This window comes from Silene latifolia, chromosome X (assembly GCF_048544455.1).
Source record: "Silene latifolia isolate original U9 population chromosome X, ASM4854445v1, whole genome shotgun sequence".
Classification (NCBI taxonomy): Eukaryota; Viridiplantae; Streptophyta; class Magnoliopsida; order Caryophyllales; family Caryophyllaceae; genus Silene; species Silene latifolia.
The window spans coordinates 277088569-277113330 of record NC_133537.1 but is presented as its reverse complement, the minus strand read 5'-3'; the positions used below and the strand labels follow the sequence as shown (position 1 = coordinate 277113330).

Here is a 24762-nt window from a genome sequence, read left to right as displayed (position 1 = left end):
AAAAATGGGTATTTGGACCCGTTTTGGTTTGAAAGGGCCGTTTAGGCCGTCTTTGTGTTGATTTGAAGAACGAGACTTGAATAATCGTCATTGTTTTGGCGATATTCGATGTCGGGTTCGACTTTACAAGCTTGACATGAATAGTTTTGAAAATAATTATGAACTAATTGTATTAAGTTCATTTGAATATAATTAGTTGACATTTATCATCGTACTCGGGTTAAAATCCGACATGGTATATGGAACCAATGATGACTTTGTGTTGGTGACTAATACATTTATTTTGAAAATGTAAAGAAATGATGAAAGGCTTTAAAATACCCTTCAAAATGTAACTAAATGAAATAAAAGGTTTTAAAATACCTTTTATAATGTAATTAACCAACTATTATCACCGAAACACGGATTAAACCGTCATGGTATGAGGAACCAAGGGTTAAAAATGTTTTATGGTTGAAAACATGTAAAAATGGTTTGAAAATATTTGAAATGGTAAAACCGTTTACAAATATGAAAATGAAAATAAGGGAGATGAAGAGACCAAACACGGTTTGGACTTAAGGCTGGGCAGGGTCCTTTAGGCGCGAGCCTATCTGCTACGTAAGTAGCCTCTACCTCAACCAAAAATCCGGTTTTGGCTTATTCTTCCCATGTTTTGGACCATGTTATGCATGATTTAGCATGTTATAGTCATGAAACAAATGAAAATATGATAAAAGAATATTTTTACACCCTCTTACTTACATGCTAGGCTTATGCCGAGAAATCGACGTAAGTGTATCAACTCGTTTGGTCGGAAAACTCGGTTTAAAAACGTTTTGGTAAGTAAAAAGAGTGTTTTGTTAAATTTAGTGATGGTGTAGTGGTCGAGATGGTCGGTCAAGTGGTTTAATGCACGATGACGGTACCAAACAATGTGTAAGGCTTGTGTATACGATCGTAGGTCGTAAACACGTGTCGGATTGTGACTTAGGAAGTCGAGTTGAGAATTTTAAGGGAGAGATGAGGGGGCGGACACTCGCGTAACTCTCAAATGGTTGCATTTGAGGGGTATTTATAGGAAAATAAGTGGTTGTGTGAGTTTTGAGCGACGTGGCTACCTCGGCTGCTCAAAGAGGCGCGAGCCATGTAGCACGTCTTCGAGGTCTCTTGTCGCTTTCACACAAGTTCAATCATGATTTTTTCTATCCTAAGATTTAGATGAACATGTTTGGTACTTGACTATGTAAGATTCCGGGAAATCTTAACATAGAAGCATTTGAATGGTTTTGTTTTTTGTATTTGACTCGGTTTGACTCGTTGTTGGTGTCGGGATTTAAATTTTGAGTCGGTTTTTGGTCCAGTGTCGGCTTTGACTCTAGTTAGTGTCATTGCGACCCTGTCGTCATGCATTAAACACTCCAGGTACTTTTGGAAAGTTTTGAAATATTTTATTTTTAAAATCGTTTTATGTTTTTCGACGTAAAGTTGTACACAAACTGTCGATCAAACGCTGCGATTCCTAAGCATGTTGTAGTCCGATAATCATCGGGTGTTTGTTGGAGTCTCAGCAGATAGTGGGTATCTAAAGAGCCCCCACTTTGACTGAGGCTTGGACAGGGCGAAAGTCTAAGTAGAGCCCCCGGGTCAATCGAAGATTTGAACCTGGAGACCCAAGCGACGTCGAGGCGGCTCGAAAAGATTCAGGACAAGGACCTGCCGTCGGGAAGGGCGACACCAAGGCGACTCGAGGGTACGAGCCAGGGACCTGTCGTCGGGAACAGTTTAGAGTCTGTCGACTGTCCGTGCAGGTCATTTAAAGTCCGTTAGACTACGTACAAAGGCTCGCTAGCCATAAGAAGGAGTCATACCTGAGGCATCTTCGGTATATGTCCTTGAGTTGTGTCTTGTTTGAAGACAAAGGCTCGCCAGCTGTGGTGGAGGAGTCGTATCCGAGGCATCTTCGGGATACGTCCTCGATTTGTATTTTGTTTACGGACAAAGGCTCGCCAACTACTGTGGAGGAGTCGTACCCGAGGCATCTTCGGGATATGTCCTTGAGTTGTGTCTTGTTTGTGGACAAAGGCTCGCTAGCTGTGGTGGAGGGGTCGTATCCGAGGCATCTTTGGGATACGTCCTCGATTCGTATTTTGTTTGCGGACAAAAGCTCGCCAGCTGCTGTGGAGGAGTCGTACTCGAGGCATCTTCAGGATATGTCCTTGAGTTGCGTCTTGTTTGCAGATAAAGGCTCGCCAGCTGTGGTAGAGGAGTCGTATCCGAGGTATCTTCGGGATACGTCCTCGATTTTTATTTTGTTTGCGGACAAAGGCTCGCCAGCTGCTGTGCGTTGTAAGGCTCGCCAACCATTGTGCTTATATGAAGGGGTTGGCCAGCCGCTGTGCGTTATAAGGCTTACCAGCCACTGTCCGTATATGAAGGGGCTCGCTAGCCGCTGCGCGTTGTAAGGCTTGTTTTGAAATAGCGGGCTTCGTGAGAAAGCCCCCGACATTCCTGTGGGGGAATTTCGGTGTTTGTGTTGAACGTTTGAGGAGATAGTGGGTTTGGATCCCGCTACCTACTTGTTTGACAGATAGGGCTTGTGACGCCGTCGTGGAAATAGCGAATTTCGAATTTCACTATTATTGTTTTTGAAGTGAAATGGCGGTTTTAATCGCCGTTTGTTTGAATTTCGAAGAAATAGTGAATTTTGAATTTTCACTATTATTTTTGAAGTGGCGGTTTTAATTGTCGTCGTTTAAAATTTGAAGGAATAGTGAATTTCAAATTTTCACCATTATTTTTGAATTGAAATGACGGTCTTGGTCGCCATTTGTTTGAATTTTAGAGAAATAGTGAATTTTGAATTTTCACTATTATTTTTTTTGAAAATGAAACGGTAGTTTTGGTCGCCTTTGTTGAAGGTTGATAGTTTATGTAGGAAATTGGGCCCAAGCCCGAAATTCTGCTGGAAAAGTAAAGGGGAAGCCCCATTTAGGCGCGAGCATCTTGGCGAGGGAAGGAGGCTTCCCTTTTTTTTGTTAAAGACGCGGGAATGGGAAGCTCCCTATTCTCACTTCGTCTTCCTCACACAAACTCGAAAACCCGCGAAAAATCGCCATTGTTGGTCTTCTTGCTTGCTTGAGTTCGTGCCATTATCAACATGTCATCTCAAGGTATTTAATTCCTCTTGAATCCATTAGAATTTGTTGGTCTTTTTCATTGATTGAATTAGGGCGAAATATTACCCCCTCCAAATCGATTTGGGCATTTTTGATTGAGCCAATTTCGAGTGAAATTAATGATTGCATTAGGTTAGAGACCTGTTTAGGAGTATAGGGGTGCTTTTAGTTTGCATTTTGGTCCCCATTTCCGTCCTCTATGCTCGAAAAATGTGAGCGAGGCGAAGAAACCGTCTCATTTCACAATGTCAAGTTTATTTGCTTGAGTTATGTGCGCCACTAGGTTGTATTGTAGTCGGGGAAGACCGTGTTTGCCATTTCGGACCTTTGTTGGGTATTGTGGGCAAAATTGGAATTTTTGCCTTTTGTGACGGTCTTATGTCTGACAAAATAAGCGTCTGTTTTGGGCTTGAATTGAGTCAGTTTGCTTTGACATGGACCTTATTGGTAGTTTAGGCCGCTTTGAGACGTGGTAAAATCACGTTGCCTCGTTGTGGTCGTTTTTTGAAATTTTGACCTGTTTGCGCCGAAATTGGCGCAGAAATTGCCTTTTTGAGTTGTAGAATATATCCCATTGCATCGGGAACGTATTTTGGTTGCTGGCGGGCCTCGTGTGTGCCTTGAGGTGTCGTTTTTGTTGTTGTTGTTTTGGCTCGTCTTTTACTTGAAAAGAAGGGCGAGTCGTTTTTTGTGCGTTTTTTTGTAGATTGTTTTGTTTGGTTCGGTTTGGGCGGGATTGCCCTTGTTCTGCTTTGCAGTTTTTTTTTTTGGATTTGTCCATTTTATGCCGTCGTAATGCCGAAATTTCGGCTGACGTTCTTTGATTGTAGGAGAGTGCTCGGGACCTGTCGGGTCTATTGTTGCGACCCTAGAGGACCTGTTTGGGACAGGGCTGGTTAGTACTCCAGCAAGTGCGCCTGGCGTGACCGTGGAGGACGCTTCTGAGGAGGAGGGGCCCTCCGAGGAGGCCGTTAGGGCTTAGAGAGCCACTGAGGTTTGTGACGGACCCGTCGTTGGGGCTGTTGGTGCTGAGGGAGCAGCTGGGGCTCGGGAGGAGCCTGTTATTGAGGCTGCTCGTGTTGAGAGAGCTCAGACAGGGTCTAAGGCTGGTACCTCTGGGAGGAGGGTTACTAGGAGGAGGGCTCCTGGGCCGACCAGATGTGAGTTTCAGAACGTCGTTAGGGTCGTTGAGATGGCTCCTATCCGTCACGTGGAGTCTCGTGGTCAGAAGAGAAGGAGGGCAGAGACTGTTGAGGATGACGCTCATGTCGCGGGTTGGGAGGCTAGATAGGTTACAGCTCCGCGGGGGCTGAACCTACGGGCGGCGCCTGCTTGGGCCGAGGGCTTTGACGGTAGCCAGTTGTTGCTTCGGCTGGATAGACACATTTCCTACCGTGCGCACGAGGGCCTGGTGAGTCGTGTCACTTGATTGAACTTTCGTCATTTCTGACATTTCAGACCTGAATAGGTGTTCTGCCGTTGTTTGTTTTTGATTTCAGGAGATCGGCACCATGAGGACTTTCTCAGGCATCTCCACCTGTCTGGGTTTCTACGACGTTCTCCGAGCCGGTAAAAGGGGGTTGATAGAGAGGTCGGCCTTTGGGCCGTTGGTGGCTCCCTGGCGGGACATTCACAGGTCTTCGATTAGGTCGAACCAGTGTCTGATCCGTGCTATGTTAGATCGGTACTGGGATACGACGTCGTCGTTCCATTTGGAGCTTGGGGAGGTCGGTGTGACCTTAGAGGATTTTACCATGATATCTGGCCTTCCCTGTGGGGAGACACCTGTTGAGTTCTCGGAGACGCCGGAGAGAGTGTCTTCTCTCGCGGTTACTCGTCTGATCGGCAGTGCTTTGCTCGAGCCTTCCGACATCACTCCTTACTTGATCGCGAGCTCATACGTGAGGGATCACTTCAGGGGGAGAGCGGTGGGCTATGCTCTGGTGCCGTTGGCGAGTCCGGAGGCTGAGGCCAGAGCTGACGCGCAGGAGGCGCGGTTGTGGTTGTGGTACTTTTTGGGTACCACGTACTTTGGTGCCAAGGGTGAGCGCTTGTCGACCAAGGTGCTTCCTCTTCTTGCCGACCTCGACATTCTGGGTCAGTTTGACTGGGTTATGCCAGCTTTGGCGAGTTTCATCCGGTACTTGCACGCTGCGGTGCGCCCGGAGACGGTGGAAGATGGTAGTGCTCCTGCTTTGGTTGGTCCCGGCCTCATCTTGGGGGTACAAGCGTTTTTGTAGTTTTGAGTTTGATTTTGATTTTGGCAATTTTTGAAAAGATTGGCTGATTTGTGTTTGCTGTGTTTGGTTACAGGCTTGGTTGTATGCTTACTTCATCCCCCTGCGTCCGGGGACTACCGGTGGCGTCCCTTCGAGCTACCACGTTGTGAGGGCCTGGACGGTGGCTCGGAAGAATTCGACTAAGTCGACTTAAGAGGACTGCAGGCGTCGTGTAAACGCCCTTCGAGTTGCTGACGTAAGTTGTTGTCCCTTACTCCTCTTATTTTGTAGAAACAGATAGAGATATGATGACTAGGTAGCTTAGGAAGCCCCCAGTTAGCTGATTAGTTTTGCCTTGAGTACAGTTCGTCGGGTGGCCTTGGCAGCACTACAATGAGGTGTCGGCCGTTGTCAGGGAGCGTTTGCGGCCTCGCAGCTCCCAGCATTTGTACCTTGAGATAGCGATCGAGCCGGTTTGGTACCTGGGCGAGCGCTTAGCTTATCAGTGCTTTACTCATACTTTTGTGGTACCGGTCGATCCGCCTAGGGTGTTGTTCCAGGAGTCGACCCCCGACGAGGTTGAGGAGCACCTTCACGGTCAGGGTGGTGATGAGCTGTTGCGACGGAAGGTCGATTACGACACCTTCCGGTTGTCGAGGCTTGCCTGGTACCCGATCGAGGTATGTTTTCCTCTGTTCCGTTGTTTTCATTGCCTCTTTTGATAGGAGGATTTGTTACCTTTGATGTGGAGCCGAATTTTAGGGGATCGATGCGTTGATGAGGACTCAGCCCCCAGTTTTCCTGGCGGAGACAACCTTTCAGGGGCCGGGCGGTGAGGAGCTACAGCTGCACCTGCCAGAACCTGCGGTCGCTGAGGTGACCGACGTTGGCATGGGGTGGAGGTTGAGCGTCCTGAGGGTGAGTTCCTGATCCGAACATTCTTCTTCATTTATGTTTTGCCTTACATTGTATTGAAGGACCGTCTTGGTTGTAGGTGACGACCGCTAGTCATCAGGCTTTATGGCGGATGGCTAACCGGGGGAGGCACTTGCTGGTGACCTGGCTACGAGGGAGGCTCGGCTTGTTCACGTACTTTTTATATGTTGTTTTTGTGTATTTTTGTGTTGCATTTCACGTTTCTTAGATCTCAATGATCAGTATTGTGTTTTGCGGGGTACTGCGGATCCGGCGGAGCTTGCTCGGGTCCGGGCTGAGCTGGATGCAGCTAGGTCGATGATCAAGGCCCAGGGGTTGGGGATCACCAGTCGAGATAAGGAGTTGAGGCGTCGTGAGGACGCGTTGCGGAGCCGAGACGCGGAGATTGTCTCTCCCAGGGCTCAGTTGGCTGCGGCGAAGGAGCTTCGCGTCACGATGGAGTACGAGACGTTGGAGAGTTCTCCGGAGAGGGAGCCTGAGCAGATGGTGGTGTCTGCCTTGCCCGCGACTCCTCGTGAGACCGAGACTGGTCCGACGGAAGGTGCTGAGTAGTTGTAGTTGTTTGTCCGTGTCTTGGACTCTTGTTTGTTAATATTTACATTTTGCGTGAAGCGGTTTGTATATATGTGTTTTTGGATTGTGGTTTATTTTGTGATTTCGGCTTTTTTGTGTTGTGTTTCGGAGAAGCGCTGTTGGCTGTCAGTTCTCTTCTTGCTTCGTACTAGTTCCTGCATCGTTAATGTAGAAAACAGGCAACAGGTAGTACGTATGCATAAACGCAAACACGTAAAAAGCATTTGATTGAAAACAAAAATTAACCACGATGACTCAAAGTTAAAAATTGAAAATTGAAATTTGAAATGATATTTTGTAAATTCTGCGACAAGTCGTCACGTTTGGACTTCTCAAAAGGAATCGATTTGAAAATTTGAGCAATTAACTCGTGTCTTAAATTAAATTGCATCGAAATCGTTGAAATTGATTTGTAACTCGAAAAATTCTAACTCAAACCATCGGGGGTGAATTTTAGAATACATTTTTGCGAGTGTATTTGATTTGATTTTTGTGAGATCAAGGCTCGGATTTGTGAGTACTTGAAATTTTGAGGAAAACTGATGTCGTGTTATCAATTTTCGATTTTTTTTTGCTGGGAAAAGAGCGAAAAAGCGAAATTTTTTTTTTCGGAATTTTGACTGTCATGGAAACGATCCGTCGCGGATCGGGGCGACTAGCCCTTCCCCCTTAAAAAAAGGAAGAAAAATCTGTATGTTTAAAGCTGCATCATGGAAATCGTGTCGGATTTCGTAAAACGCGAAAACAAGGAAATCTGAGTGTGAGGAAACACAAAACGTCCTGGACCGTCCCAAAGAGGCGCGAGCATTCCGGCGAGAGGTTTGAGGTGTCAAGAGAAAACACAACTTGAAAGGGACAATTCAAGGTGGGAATCCTGAGAAGAGGCCCATAGATGCGCGAGCAGCTTGGCGATAGAAATCAGCCTCCCCTTTTTTCGGAAAAAAGGCGCTGATTGTTTTGTATAAATAGGGATGTTTGTGCTTCATTGTTTCATCATCCGAAACACAAAAAAACATCTCTAAAAAAAACTTCTTCTTCTTCCACAAAAAAATATTCATGCATGTCTTTGAGAATGCGTTGCGACAATGGTGCCGGGATTTGTCGCCTCCCGAAAAGTATCAACTCATTTGCATGGGAATTGGTCAATTGTTGGTGCTTTGTCAAGTCAAGGTGTAATCCTCATTTCTTGAAGCATGCTCTCGGTTTTGGGATTCGAAACATCATGTTTTCGTTTTCCCGAAAGGCGAAATTTGTCCTCTTGGCGAGGAAGTAGGAGCCATTGGTGGGTGGCCGGGTTGTGTTCTGGTGCTTCCTCCGGTTCGGTTGTGTTACAAGGAGAAATTACGTTCAATGTTGGGCTTGTCAAAAAACCGATTGGATGCCAATGTTTCCGAGGTGGCTAGGAGAAGGGCTCTTGCCTTTTGCCTTGTCCATGTATACCTCTTTGTTGATTTTTTGAAGAAGGAGGGGTCAAAATGCTATGGTAGCATGACCCTCATTTATGTTGTTGAGCAAATGGAGCATGGTAGAGATCCATCATGGTTGGTGCTTGGCGAGATCATCCAAGCTTTGGACAAGAAGGGTTCTTGTGGAGAAGCTCCCCCGTTTGGATATCCAAGGATCCTCCAAGTGTGGCTATTGGAGAGGCTAAGGTATGTAGAGCCTCCGGTTGATTCTTCCTCTTATTATTTCCGTCACCTTACCATGAGGAAGAATTTGTACTCGGACAGTTTTGCTTCCACCGAGCCCTATTGGGCCGCGAGATTGGCGGAGGAGGGTGGTCCTCATATCCGTTGGGTGGTGCCATGGTGGCACTTGAGGTCCTTCACGGGGTTGCCCACTTCGGGTGCTAGTCCTCGTTCTTTGATGGTGGTGGGTTTGAAAGTTGTTTCCTTCATTTATCCCGAAAGGCTCATGAGGCAAATGGGGCATCAACAAAAGGTGCCCGCTCAAGATATCCTTGTCCAAGAGAATGTTTTCCGGAACTCCGAGCTTGTGGAGGTCTTCGAAAGATGGTGGGCCACTCGACCGCTTTGGGAGGTACCAAACCCCGTTGCCACGACATGGGTGACTCCCGCTTATGTCAAATGGTCAAGAGCTCTTACCTTGAAGGAGAGGTCCAAATCCCGTAAGGACGAGGTTGTTGACTTGAAGTATCGAGAGGTTGGCAAGGCCAACCGTACCTTCTTTGAGGATTATGTTGATGGAGCTAGCCCGGATGTGATGAGGCCACCAAAGAGGAGAAGCTCGGGACCCAAAGATGTAGTGGGCTATACATGGGCTCGTTTTGGATCGAGCATGGGGTCTTGCAAAAGACCGGAGGCCCTCGCCGTTGTAGAACCGTTGAGGATCTGTTCCGAAGAGGAAGTTCATGTTAGGCGGGCTAACAAGAAAAACAAGGGGAAGATGTACCCCGAAGGAAAAGGCAAGGGTAGAATGGAAGAATGAAGACCTTCATTACCCACTTTATTATTATGTTGTATTAGTGTTGTGAGTTTTTATTATGTTGTATTAGCTATGTATTGTGTGTTTTGTGCTAGTTTTACTATGTGAGGTGTGTTAGTCGACACCTTAGCTTTGACAAGTTGTAGACTTGCCGAGCTTTATTTGTTGTTGAATTTGTAATTCCTCCCATTATTAATTAAATAAGAGGATTGCTTGTGTCAAAAGAAAATTGTGAACGCTTTTTTCTTCCATCCATTTTGTAAAGGCAATTCGGTTTGAATCGTCCTAAACATTTGCACTTAGGAAGTGGGATTTTTGTTGGAAGGTAGAAAGGCTTCTTTCTCGTATTTTGTGGGAAGGGGAATGTTTTTTCCTTTCTCTTTTTTTTGAAAGTTGATATGGGTGATTTTTTGTATGTGAGTAAACATAAAGGAGTTTTTTTTTATGGGGATGTATTTTTTTATTAGGGTATGGTTGTATCCTTCTTGTGTAAGAAAGGACTGTCTACGTATCCAACTAAAGAGGTGAAATCAAACCATGATCGTAGTTCAGGGAGTTTTTTGTAAACTTTGACTGGGTTTTGTGGTTGTATCCCTCATGTATAAGAGGGACTGCCTACGTATCCACCTGAAGAGGTGAAATCAAACCATGCTCGTAGTTCAGGGGTTTTTTTTGTTTTAGTGCAAATGGATGTTGCCTTTGACAGATCAAAGGGCATTCGAAACGGGCAAGGTGCCGCAACTTAGACTCGATAAAACATGCAATTTCAAATCAGAACACATTGAGGAACTTACCTTAAATGGGGTTAAGGTGGTCGCTAGTTGCAGAACTAGGGTGAGGTCGTTGGTTACTACGGTTCAAGGGTAGTATTTTTTGAGTTGGTCTAGGTTGGTCGGGTTTGTAAAATCCTCCCCGTCTAGGTCACTCAGTCTCACTGCGCCCCCCGAGAGTATTTTCTTGACCAGGTACGGTTCGGCCCAGTTGGTTTTGAATTTCCCCCTCGGATCGACGGGTAATGGTGCTCGAACCGACTTGAGGACCAAGTCACCTTCCTTGATGTCCCTGGGTTTAACCTTCTTGTTGAATGCCCGTTGTATATGTCGTTGGTATAGCTGGACGTTGTGTAAGGCGTTGAGCCGCCGTTCGTCTAGAAGTGTGAGTTGTTCATACCTTCGACGGGTTCATTCCGCCTGAGGAACCTGACTTTCTAGTAGGATGCGTAGAGAAGGGACCTCTAACTCTACCGGCTGAACTGCCTCCATACCATATGATAGGTAGAAGGGTGTGGCTCATGTCGGTGTTCGAATGGAGGTTCGGTATCCCCAAAGTGCGAATGGGAGTTTGCTCGGCCAATCGCGGTAGTTGTCTTGCATTTTCTTGATAATGGTGACAAGAGTTTTGTTCGCTGCCTCCACCGTTCGGTTGGTTTTGGGACGGTAGGGGGATGATCGGTGTCGTTTGATCTTGTATTTGTCCAGCAAGGCTTGTGTTTCCGCCCGGAAGTGAGAGCCTTGATCGCTGATGATTTCATGGGGTACCCTATATCTGCAGATAATATTGTTTTGGATAAACTTGGCCACCTGTTTAGCGGTCAAGACTGCATATGACTGCGCTTCTACCCATTTGGTGAAGTAGTCGATGGCGACGAGGACGAAGCAATGCCCCTTGGTGCCTATCGGGTTGACTTTCCCGATGATGTCGATGCCCCTGATTGAGAAAGGCCAGGGTGATGTCATGGTGTATAAAAGGGATTGTGGTATGTGTTGTATATTGGCGAAGATTTGGCAATTGTGGCAATGTTTGACGTAGTTACGGCAATCGGCTTCCATGGTGGTCCAGTCGTAGCCTAACCGCATGATCTTTCGGGTCAGCATCATTGCGCTCATGTGAGTGCCGCATTCTCCGTCGTGGACCTCTCCCATGACGTTTTTGGCTTTGTGATGGTCAATGCAAAGGAGGAAAATCCCTTGGGTCGTTCTTTTGTATAATTGGTCTTGGTTTATCACGAATTCTGATGCAAGTAAATGGATGGCTCTTTGTCCTCTTGGATCAGAGTTAGGAGGGAATTCGTTTTTGGTTTTGTAGTTGAGGATGGCTTGGTACCAGGGTTCATCATGGTTTTCCTCGTCGTTGTTGATGGCACAGATGTGAGCTGACTCGCTTCTTCTCTTGACACATAGGGGCATCGATGTCATGTCGTCAGGTATGTTGACGAGCGTGGCAAGTTTTGCTAGGGCATCAACAAATTGATTTTCCTCTCGTGGCAAGTGAAAGTAGTCGACTTGGTCGGTAAGAACTCGGCCTCTTGATTGATTTTTGCTCGGTAGGGAGCTAAGTTGTCGCTTCGGATTTTCCATGATCCGGACACCTGATTGATGATGAGTGAGGAATCGCCGTGGACCCTCAGTCTCTTGATGCCAAGTGTTATGGCTGCTTGTAGGCCGATGAGGAATGCTTCATATTCGGCGGCATTGTTGGTGACGGCAAAGTCTAGCTTGACTGAGATCGGAAAATGTTCCCTTTCGGGTGATATTAGAAGGATTCCTACCCTGAAGCCTCTCAGATTAGATGCGCCATCCAAGTATAGGTCCCATGCGTCGGAGTCGGCACAAAAGATGTCTTCGTCAGTAGTGACCATGTGTCGGTTGCTGGATCCTCGTGGACGGGATTTTCTGCTAGGAAATCGGCGACTGCCCTTCCCTTGATAACCTTGAGGGGTACGAACTTGAGATAAAATTCGGACAGCATGAGTGTCCATCTAGACAGCCTTCCGTTTAGTACGGGTTTTTCGAAGATGTATTTGACCGGATCCATCTTAGAATAGATGTGAACCGTGTAGCTGAGCATATAATGTCGCAGCTTCTTTGTTGACCATACTAGGGCAAGGTATGTCTTTTCCAGTTGGGTATACCTCGTCTCATACTCGATGAACTTCTTGCTGATGTAGTAGATGGCTCGTTCTTCGTCGTCGACTGTTTGTGCTAGCATAGCTCCCATGGCTGTGTCGGTGACAGTCAGGTACAGAGATAAGGGAATCCCCTGTTGCGATGGCATAAGGACATGAGGTTTGGATAGGATTTCCTTTATCCTGTCGAAGGCTCTTTGAAAGTCGTCGTCCCAATCGGTGTGATAGGAGGCGCAAAGTTTCTTGAAGATCGGTTCACAAATCATGGTGAGCTTAGCTATGAAGCGGCTGATGTATTGAACCTGACCAAGAAATCCCCGAATCTCCTTCTCGTTCTTAGGCCGAGGCATTTGCTGAAGGGCTTTGATTTTGGTTGGATCAATCTCAATGCCTCTTTTACTGACGATATGTCCCAAGAGTTTTCCGGAGATGACAACGAATGCACATTTCTGAGGATTTAGTCTCATGTTATATTTCCGCAGACGAGCGAAGAATTTCCGGAGGGCAATGATATGGCCGTTCCGTTCTTTTGATTTGACGATCATATAATCGACATATACCTCTACTTCCTTGTGCATCATATCATATGGGAGAGTGGTAGCGGTTCTTTGATAGGTAGCTTTGGCATTGATAAGATCGAAAGGCATGACCGTGTAGCAATATGTACCCCACTGTGCAGTTAATGCAGTCTTGTGCATGTCTTCCTCAGCCATTTTGATCTGGTTGTACCTAGCATACCCGTCCATGAATGATAAGAGGGCGTGCTCGGCGGTATTGTCCACCAGGATGTCAATATGTGGCAAAGGGAAATCGTCCTTTGGACTCGCCTTGTTCAGATCCCTGAAGTCGACGCAAACCCGAATTCTCCCGTCTTTCTTTGGTACAGGAACAATGTTGGCCTCCCAGTCAGAATATTCAGACACTTTGATGAAACCGGCCTTGAACTGTTTATCCAATTCTTCTTTGATTTTCAGGGCCAATTCTAGGCGCATTCGGCGCAGCTTTTGCTTCACGGGTTTAGCTCCGGCCTTAATGGGTATCCGATGTGATACGTGCATATTCTATACACTTTATCTGCGGTTTTGGCACGTATTTCCATGCATAATTGATAGCTTAAGGCTACTATTTCTCCCGAAACGGTTTACTTTGCATTTTCTATGATTTATTGTAGGAATGCGTGGAAGTAGGCTAAATCAAGCCGAGTTCGTCCTCCGGAAGCAAGTTTAAGGAAGCCAAGAAGAAGGAGGGTCGTATTCACTCACCTTGGGATGCGTGCAAAGGAGTGAAGCGTTTATTGGAAGCAACAAGGAGCTACTGCACAGCATATTCGGTCGATCGACAATGCTGTGAGGTCGATCGACCACTGGAGCTCAGTCAGAAGCTACTGTTCCGCGTAATCAGTTGATCGACCGTGCTGACCAGTCGATCGACCTGATTTCGAGCTGATAATTATTTCTCCGTGTTAGACTTTTAAAAGCCCAACTTGTAATTAACTTTGGGTATCTCTTTATCGAGAACGCAAAGAACTTTTAGGTTATGCTTTCATTCTGGAAAAAACTTAGTTTTCAGATCTAGCTTGAGACGGAAACCCTTGATTCGAATGCTTTGTCCTTGATATTCAATTAGTAAGCTTTTTATGCAATTCTTCCTCTTTCTTATTTTTCCTTGTTATTTTGATTTTTGTTTCATCAATTAATTTCAAAGAATTGAATTCTTCCCCTTCGTTTTAGTTAGATTCCATTATGTCAAATTTGTTCTTTATTATTAGTGTCGAAGTTAGAATAGTCATAATTATGCGTAGGTAATTTCTTTGATTGGGAACAAGGTGAGCCATGGTATTAAATTAGGATTGTTGTGTAGTATGAGTTCTTCCGTGTTGGTCTCGCTATCTTTTGATAGATTTCTTTGTTAGATTGAAAGATTGGTAATTTGATTTATCGTTAGATTTAGAATTTCTCTTGAGTGAAAGCTTTGATAAATTCTAGGGAATTATTAGACCGTGAGGTTATTTGAGCTTTGATCGAAAGACTAGCTTATCTTCCCTGAGACCGTATTATGAGACCTCTGCTGCTTAACTGACCTGTTATTTGCCATAGTGAACCGAAGTTCCCGATCCTCTTTTTATCTTGTTAAGAATATTCATTTTAGCAATTAGCCAGTTAATCAACCAAATTCAAAACCCCCCAATTTATTGTCACTTTCATAGACTGAAAAATAGCAAACAAAATCAACCTTGTCTCTCTGTGGTTCGACCCTTACTATCACTAGCTATAGTTTTAGTTTGGAATTATAAATTAAATTTTGGTACTAAACGACGGTATCAAATTTTGGCGCCGTTGTTGGGAGACGGTGTAATTCTATTTGCTTTATTTTAGTTTATTTTTCTTGTCTCAAGGAACTTTTGTTCCTTGAGGCCGTTGCTTACCTTTGCTTCTAGTTTTGCTTTTGCACAGTTAGAAGACAGGTTTTTGAGAGGAAGACTTGAGTACTCTCACTTTGGAAGTTATGGCTACGATATACGATAATTTTCAGCCAAAGGAGCACCACCTTCCAAAGGGGCGCCAGTTACCTACCCCTACTACCGGTAAATTCGAGTTTCGTTCCTCTTATATTGATTTAGTGGAACGGAATCAGTTCGCGGGTCTGCCAGATGAAGACCCCTTGAAACATATGGAAATTTTCACGGACTATTGCTGTTCAATACCTATACCGGAGGGGGTAACTCAAGATGAAGTAAAGGGGTTTATGTTCTTATACTCCTTGAAGGATTCGGCGCGAGATTGGTACCGCTACCTCGATAGGGTAGCAGCTGGAGTCACTGATTGGACATCTTTAGCATTAGCCTTCTACAAGAAGTACTTCCCGCTTTCAAAGACTGATGCCTTGAAGGGTAAAATCACGAGTTTTCAGCAAGGAGCCGACGAAGATTTTTGTGAAGCATGGGGACGTTTCAAACGTTTGGTCCGGGCTGTCCCTCATCATGGTTTCCAGCAATGGTATCTTTGCAACCTATTTTACAATGCTTTATATGATGATTACAAGGTCATTTTGGATGCAGCTGCTAATGGTAGGTTCCAAAATAATACCGGTCAAAGTAAAGGTTGGAACTGTAGGGTAATATCCGTATAAAACCCTTTCTATATAGGATTATAACGCAAATTTAATACGCGATTTATGGTCATAAAACGAAAATAACAAGGAAACGATAAAGATTAAGCAATAACCTCCGGTCCTAGTGCAATTCGGCAATGAGAGATCAAAGTAGATCTCCTCCTAATTGTTGCACCCAAGATTGTCCGAGAAATGCCCTTGTGCTAGAAGGAATCCTCTAATTGCCTTGCAATATTGAGAGGATTGTTTTGTGAGGTTTTGTTGGATGAGAGATCCGAATTTTGAGAGGCACTTTTCTCAAAACCCTAAATTTTTAGCAAATGAATGATTAGGTTTCAAGTGAGGAGAGAGCTCTCCTTTTGTCTCCTCTCATTCGGCCAAAACCGAGACCATCAAGGGGAAGTGGGCTTCCACTTCCTCTTGGTTTTAACTCGTGGTCCGGTCCGTTAAATTCTAAATGTATATGATGCGGTTTCATTATAAACTGTCATCGGTTATCGGATATTAAAGTATCAACTAATACCACGGATTAGTTGAATTATTAATACATGTCCGACAAAGACAATATCGTATAATTAATTCATCCAATATACATTAATCAAATATAAATCGCTTATATTTAATTTTACGAATTAACCGCTTAATTCGCCTCAGCCGTTATTATTTAATCCGTATTAAATAAAATATCTCAACATCACATTTTCGACTAATTACTAGTCAAATAACTCAGACTAACTGGTTAGTCAAATTTGGCATCTACATGACTGTATTTTCATACTGTCACATCTCTCAAACGTATCCTATAGGTGTGACTTTTAGGGACCAGTTGATCACCGCCATCTGTATGACAATAACGTCAAACTTATCTAGCAAGCCAACCGTTATTGATAAACGTGGACCAACTGATTATGATACAAAAGTATACCCTTTGATCCTTTTAGAGATTTATAAGTCCTTGCACTAACTGTAAAGGACACCAGCCCCAACAAGCTCCCACTTGTCCGTACAAGTGTATGTGCAATGACGTTATCCGCACTAACTGGAGGACACCACCTCCAACAAACTCCCACTTGTCCGTACAAGTGTATGTGCGATAACCGATTCTCATATTCATTTAAAATTTCTCCCACTCAATGTAAAACAATTTGCAGATTCGGATCCGCAAAGGTCGTATTTTACAATCGATCTGTATCTAGAGTGGTTTCCCCGACTAGAGAGTAACTTAACTGATAAAACGAATACGTATTCGAGCATGGCCATGCATTTCAGTTACAGCTCCTCGAGTGGCCCTGAGAAATATCGAGTACCTGATAAAGGCTGAATATTTCCTTCAACTCGAACTCCTTCCGATCTAAGCACAGCATGAAATGACCCAGAAACAATCTACTTGGCCCCCTGTTACGGATGACCGTGAGAAAGAAACCAAAGTCACCCAAAAACTGCCTTAGTCTCAAGAGACAGTCGATAGTCAAAAGAATCGACTCTTAGGATCACCATGGAGGTCCTATCCACGACCGGGCACCGAATGTTGTAAAACATTTAGGACTCCACGTTGATGTCACAATTGTGTCCTACGAGATATCCGTATAAATCGCCTCTGTGATTGGTCAGTCAACCTGTTGACTTATGGCTCGTTGAACCCACCATCAACCAACGTCACAAAATAATTACCTTGAGTTATCAGCTCACGTGGGTAATTAAGGACCATAAAATATAATGTTTGTTCAGTTCACTTTGTGGTGTTCAAAAATGTCGTACAAAACCACATGAAAAACAAAATATATATAAAAAATATCAAAACGATGATGTCGTATAGAGTACAAAAGAGGATGAATCTAATCCATAAAAGAGTACTACAACTTAGGAACACGTTTAATTCCCATGGAATTAACATGCCCTTCATGCTTATCTTGTAGTAATGGTTTAGTGAGAGGATCTGCTATGTTATCATCTGTAGCAATCTTTTCTATCACTACTTCCTTTTGCTCCACGTAATCTCGGATTAGATGAGCTTTCCGTTGTACATGTCTAGACTTGTTGCTAGACTTTGGCTCCTTAGCTTGGAAGATGGCACCTCTATTGTCGCAATAGATGGTGATCGGGTCATTCGAACTAGGCACTACAGATAGTCCATGTAAGAATTGACGCATCCATATCGCTTCCTTTGTGGCTTCGACGCGGCATAGTACTCGGACTCGGTCGTAGAATCTGTTTGTAACAGTTTGTTTGGAACTCTTCCAGTGATCATGCAGCGCCATTAAGAGTAAAAACGAATCCAGATTGAGATTTAGAGTCATCCCGATCCGTTTGGAAGCTAGCATCTGCGAATCCTGGGTTGCGCATAGCTTTTGTTCGCCTCCATAAGTCAATGCCCAATCTTTAGTCCTCCGTAGGTACTTAAGAATGTTCTTGATGCCATCCAATGTGATTCACCGGATGCTTTGTTGGAATCGACTTGTCATACTCAATCACGCATATGCCACGCCGGACGTGTGCATATCATGGCATACATGATTGATCCTATAGCCGAAGCATAAGGAATCCGTGTCATGCGCTCTTTCTCTTCCTGTCTCCGGTGACCGAGACTTGCTCAAATGCACCCCAGGAGCCATGGGAAGAAACCCCTTCTTGGAGTTAGTCATGCTGAATCTCTCTAGGACTTTGTCTATGTAAGACTCTGGTGAGAGATAACATCCGTCGTGATCTATCTCGATAGATACGGATGCCTAGAATTCTTTGTGCCTCTCCCAGATCTTTCATCTGGAAATGGTTTTTCAACCATACTTTCACCGAAGTTAAGAGAGGTATGTCATTCCCAATCAGGAGTATGTCATCGACATACAATATTAGGAAGACAATCTTGCTCCCACTCGACTTGATATAAAGACATGGTTCCTCGACCGATCGAGTAAATCCATTTTCTTTAATCACTTGGTCGAAGCGATGATTCCAACTCCGAGATGCTTGCTTAAGTCCATAAATGGAACGCTTAAGCTTGCACACTTTCTTAGGATGTTGTGGATCGATAAAACCTTCGGGTTGTACCATGTACAACTCTTCCTCCAAAAAGCCGTTTAAGAAGGCGGTTTTCACATCCATTTGCCAAATTTCATAGTCATGAAAGGCGGCAATCGCTAAGATAATCCGAATGGAACGCAGCATGACTACGGGTGCGAAAATTTCATCGTAGTGCAAACCTGGCACTTGGGTGAAAGCTTTAGCAACTAGTCGTGCTTTATAGATATCTTGTTGACCTTCCACAGAATGCTTTATCTTGTAAAGCCATTTGCATTGAAGGGGACGAACCTTAGCAGGTAAGTCAACAAGATCCCATACGTTGTTCTCATACATAGAGTCCATCTCGGATTGCATGGCCTCAAGCCATAGCTTTGAGTCGAAACTAGTCATGGCACCTTTATAGGTTGCGGGTTCACTACTCGTTAAGAGTAGAACGTCATCTATGTCATGTTCCTCGACCATACCAATGTATCTGTGCGGAGGAATAGAGACTCTTCCCGACCTCCTAGGTTCCTCAGAATATTCACCGCAAATGGGATTGAAGGAATTGGTTCCTCCAATGGTTGCTCGGTATTTGGTTCTGGAATCTCCGACAGGTCGAAGGTTCTATCACTCTTTGCATTCTCGAGAAATTCCTTCTCTAAGAATGTCGCACTAGCCGCAACAAAAACACGTTGTTCGGTTGGCGAATAGAAGTAATGACCAAGTGTTCCATTAGGATAACCTATAAAGTATGTCTTGACCGATCGCGGGCCGAGCTTATCCTCGTGTCTCCACTTGACATAAGCCTCGCAGCCCCAAACCCGTATAAAGGACAAGTTAGGGACCGTTCCCTTCCATAGTTCATATGGAGTCTTGTCAACAGACTTTAGACGGACTTCGGTTAAGTATTAGAGCAAAATGACAGAAGAGCATAACCCCACAATGAGTCAGGCAACACGGTGTGACTCATCATGGATCAAACCATATCAAGTAGTGTTCGATTTCTCCGTTCGGACACACCATTCAAATTGAGGTGTTCCAGGTGGAGTTAATCGTAGGGCAATCCCACGGTCCTTTAGGTGTTGATCAAACTCGTGAGAAAGATACTCGCCACCACGATCTGAACGTAGTGTTTTAATCTTTCTACCCAATAGGTTCTGTACCCTATTCTGGTATTCCTTGAATTTCTCAAAGGATTCACTTTTGTGCTTCATTAAGAAGACATAGCCATATCTACTTAAATCGTCCGTGAAAGTGATGAAATACCTATAGCCTTCTCGTGCGGTGATTGACATAGGTCCACATACATCCGTGTGTATGAGTCCTAATAGGTCGGCGATGCGCATTCCAACACCTTTGAAGGAAATACGAGTCATCTTACCGATGAGACATGATTCACACGTGCCAAATGATTGAAAATCAAAGGCCGAGATAGCTCCATTTTTAATGAGCTGTTTTACGCGTTTCTCATTAATGTGTCCCATACGGCAATGCCATAGATACGTTTGATCTTTGTCACCAACCTTTAACTTTTTATTCATTACGTGTAATATTTCGGTGGTCCGATCTAAAACATAAATTCCGTTCATGGAGACCGCCTTGCCATAAATCATATCGTGTAAAGAGAAAATGCAAGTATTATTCTCTATTACAAATGAAAAACCAAGTTTGTCAAGTGCGGCCGAAATAATGTTTTTCGAAAGACTAGGTACATAATAGCAGTCATATAATGACAACTCAAATCCGCTAGGAAGCTGGATCACATATGTCCCCTTTGAGATGGCAGCCACTCGTGCTCCATTCCCGACACGCAGTCCACCTCACCCTTTACGAGGGGTTCGATGTTTCGGAGCCCCCGCACATGATTACACAGATGAGAACCACAACCAGTATCAAGTACCTAAGTTCCGTAACTTGCGTGGTTAATCTCAATCATATGAATAAAACTAGAAGAAGAAGACATACCAACAAAGTTTAACACGACTGCCTTTTAAGTCCTCATGATAAACAGGACATGTACGCCTCCAATGCCCAGTCTTGTGGCAATGATGGCATTCCATGTTTTCATTCTTGCTCTTTGTCGCGCCTGATGAGGTGCTCGACTCACCAGGCCCACTCTTACCTGAACCCGACTTCTTAAACTTCGGTTTGCCTACTGCTAGGCCTGGCTGAACTTTGCCCTTACCCTTGCCCTTGTTTGACACAACGAGAACATCCTGTTTCATGCTCCCACTGAACTTCATGTCCTTCTCGGTGCCGTACGAGAAGGGAGTGCAGTTCGTGGGGACTTTTCTTCAAATCATTCATATAGTAATTCGCTCTAAATTGCGAAAAACCATCGTGGAGTGAGTGAAGCATGCGGTCAATAACAATGTTCTCGCTGATCTTACAATCAAAGGTCTCCAGCTTCTCGACATTCTCAATCATGCTGAGAATGTGTGGGCTAACCGGTTGGCCCATTTCGAGTCTCGCATCAAAGAAGCGAGTGGTATGCTCATAGGTCACGATTCTCGGTGCTTTCGAGAATTCCTTGGTGAGCGTGGTGAAAATCTTGTTTGCACCTTGGGCTATGAAGCGTTTCTGCAAATTGGGTTCCATTGCAAAAATGAGTACGTTTTTAATCGCACCCGCTTCCAAGGCGAAATCGTTATACTTGTCGATCTCGTTAACTCCGGTAGTGGGGCCTGGGTTTGACGGCATGGGCTCAAGCAGAAATCGAGCTTCCCGTCGCCAGCGGCAAGATTCCGTAATGCCGCCCTCCCGATCCGCGAAAGTTTGATCCATCATTCTTGATCGAGTTGACCGATTCATCCGATTCATGAAGATCCGAAGCCGGGACTCACGGTCCAATGTGGCACTTGGCATTGGGTCGTTCAAGTGACCAGCCATATTGTTATTTGCAGTTTATGTGAACGTGATCTACACTGAAAAAGAAAGAAAAACAAAAACGAAATAAGCAACTCATCGAGGTGATTTAAGTCTATTTATAATTCATTTTAATCATGTAGACTCATTGCACTTGTATAATTGATCTCCCTCAAGAATAATACAAGTGATCCCAAGACTCAATTTCGGTAAATTGATAAGCCAACTGTTTGGCTAGTTCTTCCGTAAAAGCTCTTGGTCGATAGATTTCTGGAAATCCTATCTATAGTCCACCATAATCACAGGATCGTACGAGTGACCATAGTGTTGAGATAAAATAAGTCAATCGGTTCCAACTTACCCGACGTAGAAGGGGTCATATTATGCCTACCGACGAAGAAGGGATTCATTGGAGTTTGACCTATAAAGACCGTTCTCAATTTTTGATTATACGAGGAAGATCCCATCAACTAAGTTTCAATTCATTTTAAGTGAACGAATAACTAGCAACTGCGTGAATGAATTAATTTAGATGATGGCTTAAATCGTGTGACATGAGAATGTCAAAGAAAACTAACTCGTGGCCTCTATATGTGTCAGTTTTCATGCAATTATTAGCTGGTTTGGTTTTTAGGCGGAAAATGATGCATACTATCGTTACGATAAAATAAATAAATGAATGCAATACGTAAATAAAAATTCCTAGTGTGGCCTATCCTAGTAAAAAGAACATAATACAACTTTGGAATCCACCGTTGGACCCGAAAAGCTTGTCTTGATGTTCCATCTTTGTCCATGTAGCGGGAGTGAGCATCCGGTCTCCTTCTTTAGTCTTCTCAAAATTACAATTAAAATTTACAAAATATAAACCTATTTACATTCTAAATAAAAACTGTAATTAAAAGAAATAAAGGGAGATACGAGATCTCAAAATACAACCAAGACCGTGTTCCATCATTACGGTAACACGTTCTACTAAGGCCACACTAAGTTACAACCGTTTGCAAAATAAAAAAATAAATACGTAATTAAAAGCATTCAAAATATATATAAAAACGATAAATAAAATGAATCAACTAAATTAAATTTATTCGTGACATAATTCCGTAATTATGTTAAATTTATCCAAACCACCAAAGATAATTAAAATTATGTGACAAAACCGCTTCATCAACTTAATTTTAATTCGTGATAATCCGTTACTTTAAATCGTTTTAAAGTAATTTGATTGTTCGTGGGTGAACCGTTTCACTATCAAGCGAGTGCATAATTCGTATTATGCAAAATTGGCCGAGAAAAAAAACAAAACAAATTTTTTTTTTTTTCTTTTACTGTTGGGCGTGAACAGTACCCGTAAAAAAAAATTTTTTTTTTTTTTATAAAATTGCTCATTGCCGTGAGCAAAAAGAAGGAAAAAAAAACAGCCGCTCAAAACGAGATCAAACAAGTGATCAAACAACAAAACGATTTGTAAAAACTCAATTGTAATTTAATCTAATCCGGATTAAAACAAAATTACAATTGACATGATCTTCACATATTGTTGTAATTATCGTTTAAAACAACAATTCGCAAAGAACAAAAGGAATACAAATCAGAAAATCGACAAGGATACAACCGTGTAAACTGGACACGGTTTCCTATGCAAAAACAGGCCGTGGCACATAAAAAAAAATGCCGAGACCAACATGCCACACGGTTTATCAAAAATTTTATACAAAAATTATCGATTTGATAAAAACCAATTGCGATATCACCTAATCCGTATAGAAATGAAATAGCAATTGATAGATCTCTAACATATTACAATGAATATCGATTACAAAATAATATGCAAAGATCAAATCGACAACAAAAACAAGAACATGGCACGAATTCCAAGAAAATCAGCCGTGTAAACAAAAGGACACGGTTTTCAAAGAAAAAAAAAATCGTGCAATCAAAAAAAATTCTGCCGTGTGGAATTTTGTATAAAAAAATTAATCGATCCATTTCGTTTGATGAAAAACACATAGAAAATTTACGTGGCCTCGCTCTGATACCACTTGTAGGGTAATATCCGTATAAAACCCTTTCTATATAGGATTATAACGCAAATTTAATACGCGATTTATGGTCATAAAACGAAAATAACAAGGAAACGATAAAGATTAAGCAATAACCTCCGGTCCTAGTGCAATTCAGCAATGAGAGATCAAAGTAGATCTCCTCCTAATTGTTGCACCCAAGATTGTCCGAGAAATGCCCTTGTGCTAGAAGGAATCCTCTAATTGCCTTGCAATATTGAGAGGATTGTTTTGTGAGGTTTTGTTGGATGAGAGATCCGAATTTTGAGAGGCACTTTTCTCAAAACCCTAAATTTTTAACAAATGAATGATTAGGTTTCAAGTGAGGAGAGAGCTCTCCTTTTGTCTCCTCTCATTCGGCCAAAACCGAGACCATCAAGGGGAAGTGGGCTTCCACTTCCTCTTGGTTTTAACTCGTGGTCCGGTCCGTTAAATTCTAAATGTATATGATGCGGTTTCATTATAAACTGTCATCGGTTATCGGATATTAAAGTATCAACTAATACCACGGATTAGTTGAATTATTAATACATGTCCGACAAAGACAATATCGTATAATTAATTCATCCAATATACATTAATCAAATATAAATCGCTTATATTTAATTTTACGAATTAACCGCTTAATTCGCCTCAGCCGTTATTATTTAATCCGTATTAAATATAATATCTCAACATCACATTTTGACTAATTACTAGTCAAATAACTCGGACTAACCGGTTAGTCAAATTTGGCATCTACATGACTGTATTTTCATACTGTCACATCTCTCAAACGTATCCTATAGGTGTGACTTTTAGGGACCAGTTGATCACCGCCATCTGTATGACAATAACGTCAAACTTATCTAGCAAGCCAACCGTTATTGATAAACGTGGACCAACTGATTATGATACAAAAGTATACCCTTTGATCCTTTTAGAGATTTATAAGTCCTTGCACTAATCAGTAAGGACACCAGCCCCAACAGAACACCATTGAGGAGATGGCGGTCCATAAAGCGAGTTTGGAAGTTCACGTGGAAAGTCACGAAAGCAAAGTGAAGAAATGACTGCCGTTATGACACTTATGACTTCCATTTCTACCCGTCTCGAGAAGCTCGAGACTTCAAGCTTCCAAGGAGAAAGTCGAAATTCTGTTCAAAACTCGGATGAGATCGAGAAGTTAAGAGAGATGGTCCAACTCCTTTTGGTTCAAGTGGCGAATATGGAAGCGTAGGGATTGAGTCCTCACGGAATTTTGTGAAACAATTGGAGAATATGGAGGCTAAGCAAGCCGCTAATTCTTCAAGCAAATGTGAAGGGCCGGTTGAGACGATCAATGCCATCAATCTCAGAAGTGGCCTTTCTTATGAAAGTCCCGACAAGCCAAAGGAAGACTCGGGAAATGATGAAGAAGCTCGTTTGAATTCTGATGCAAAAACGAGTCTGAATGCCAGTACTGTTGGTCGATCGACCAACATTCCCAGTCGATCGACTGAATT

At 43.4% G+C, this 24762-nt stretch overlaps 1 non-coding gene across 1 annotated transcript; it reads right to left on the bottom strand.

Annotated features, from left to right (window-relative positions):
* Positions 1-15114: 15114 nt before the first annotated feature.
* LOC141625725 (small nucleolar RNA R71) lies at positions 15115-15223 on the bottom strand. Its single transcript, XR_012535491.1, has one exon. It is a non-coding gene; the product is annotated as a small nucleolar RNA R71 (small nucleolar RNA).
* Positions 15224-24762: the final 9539 nt, after the last annotated feature.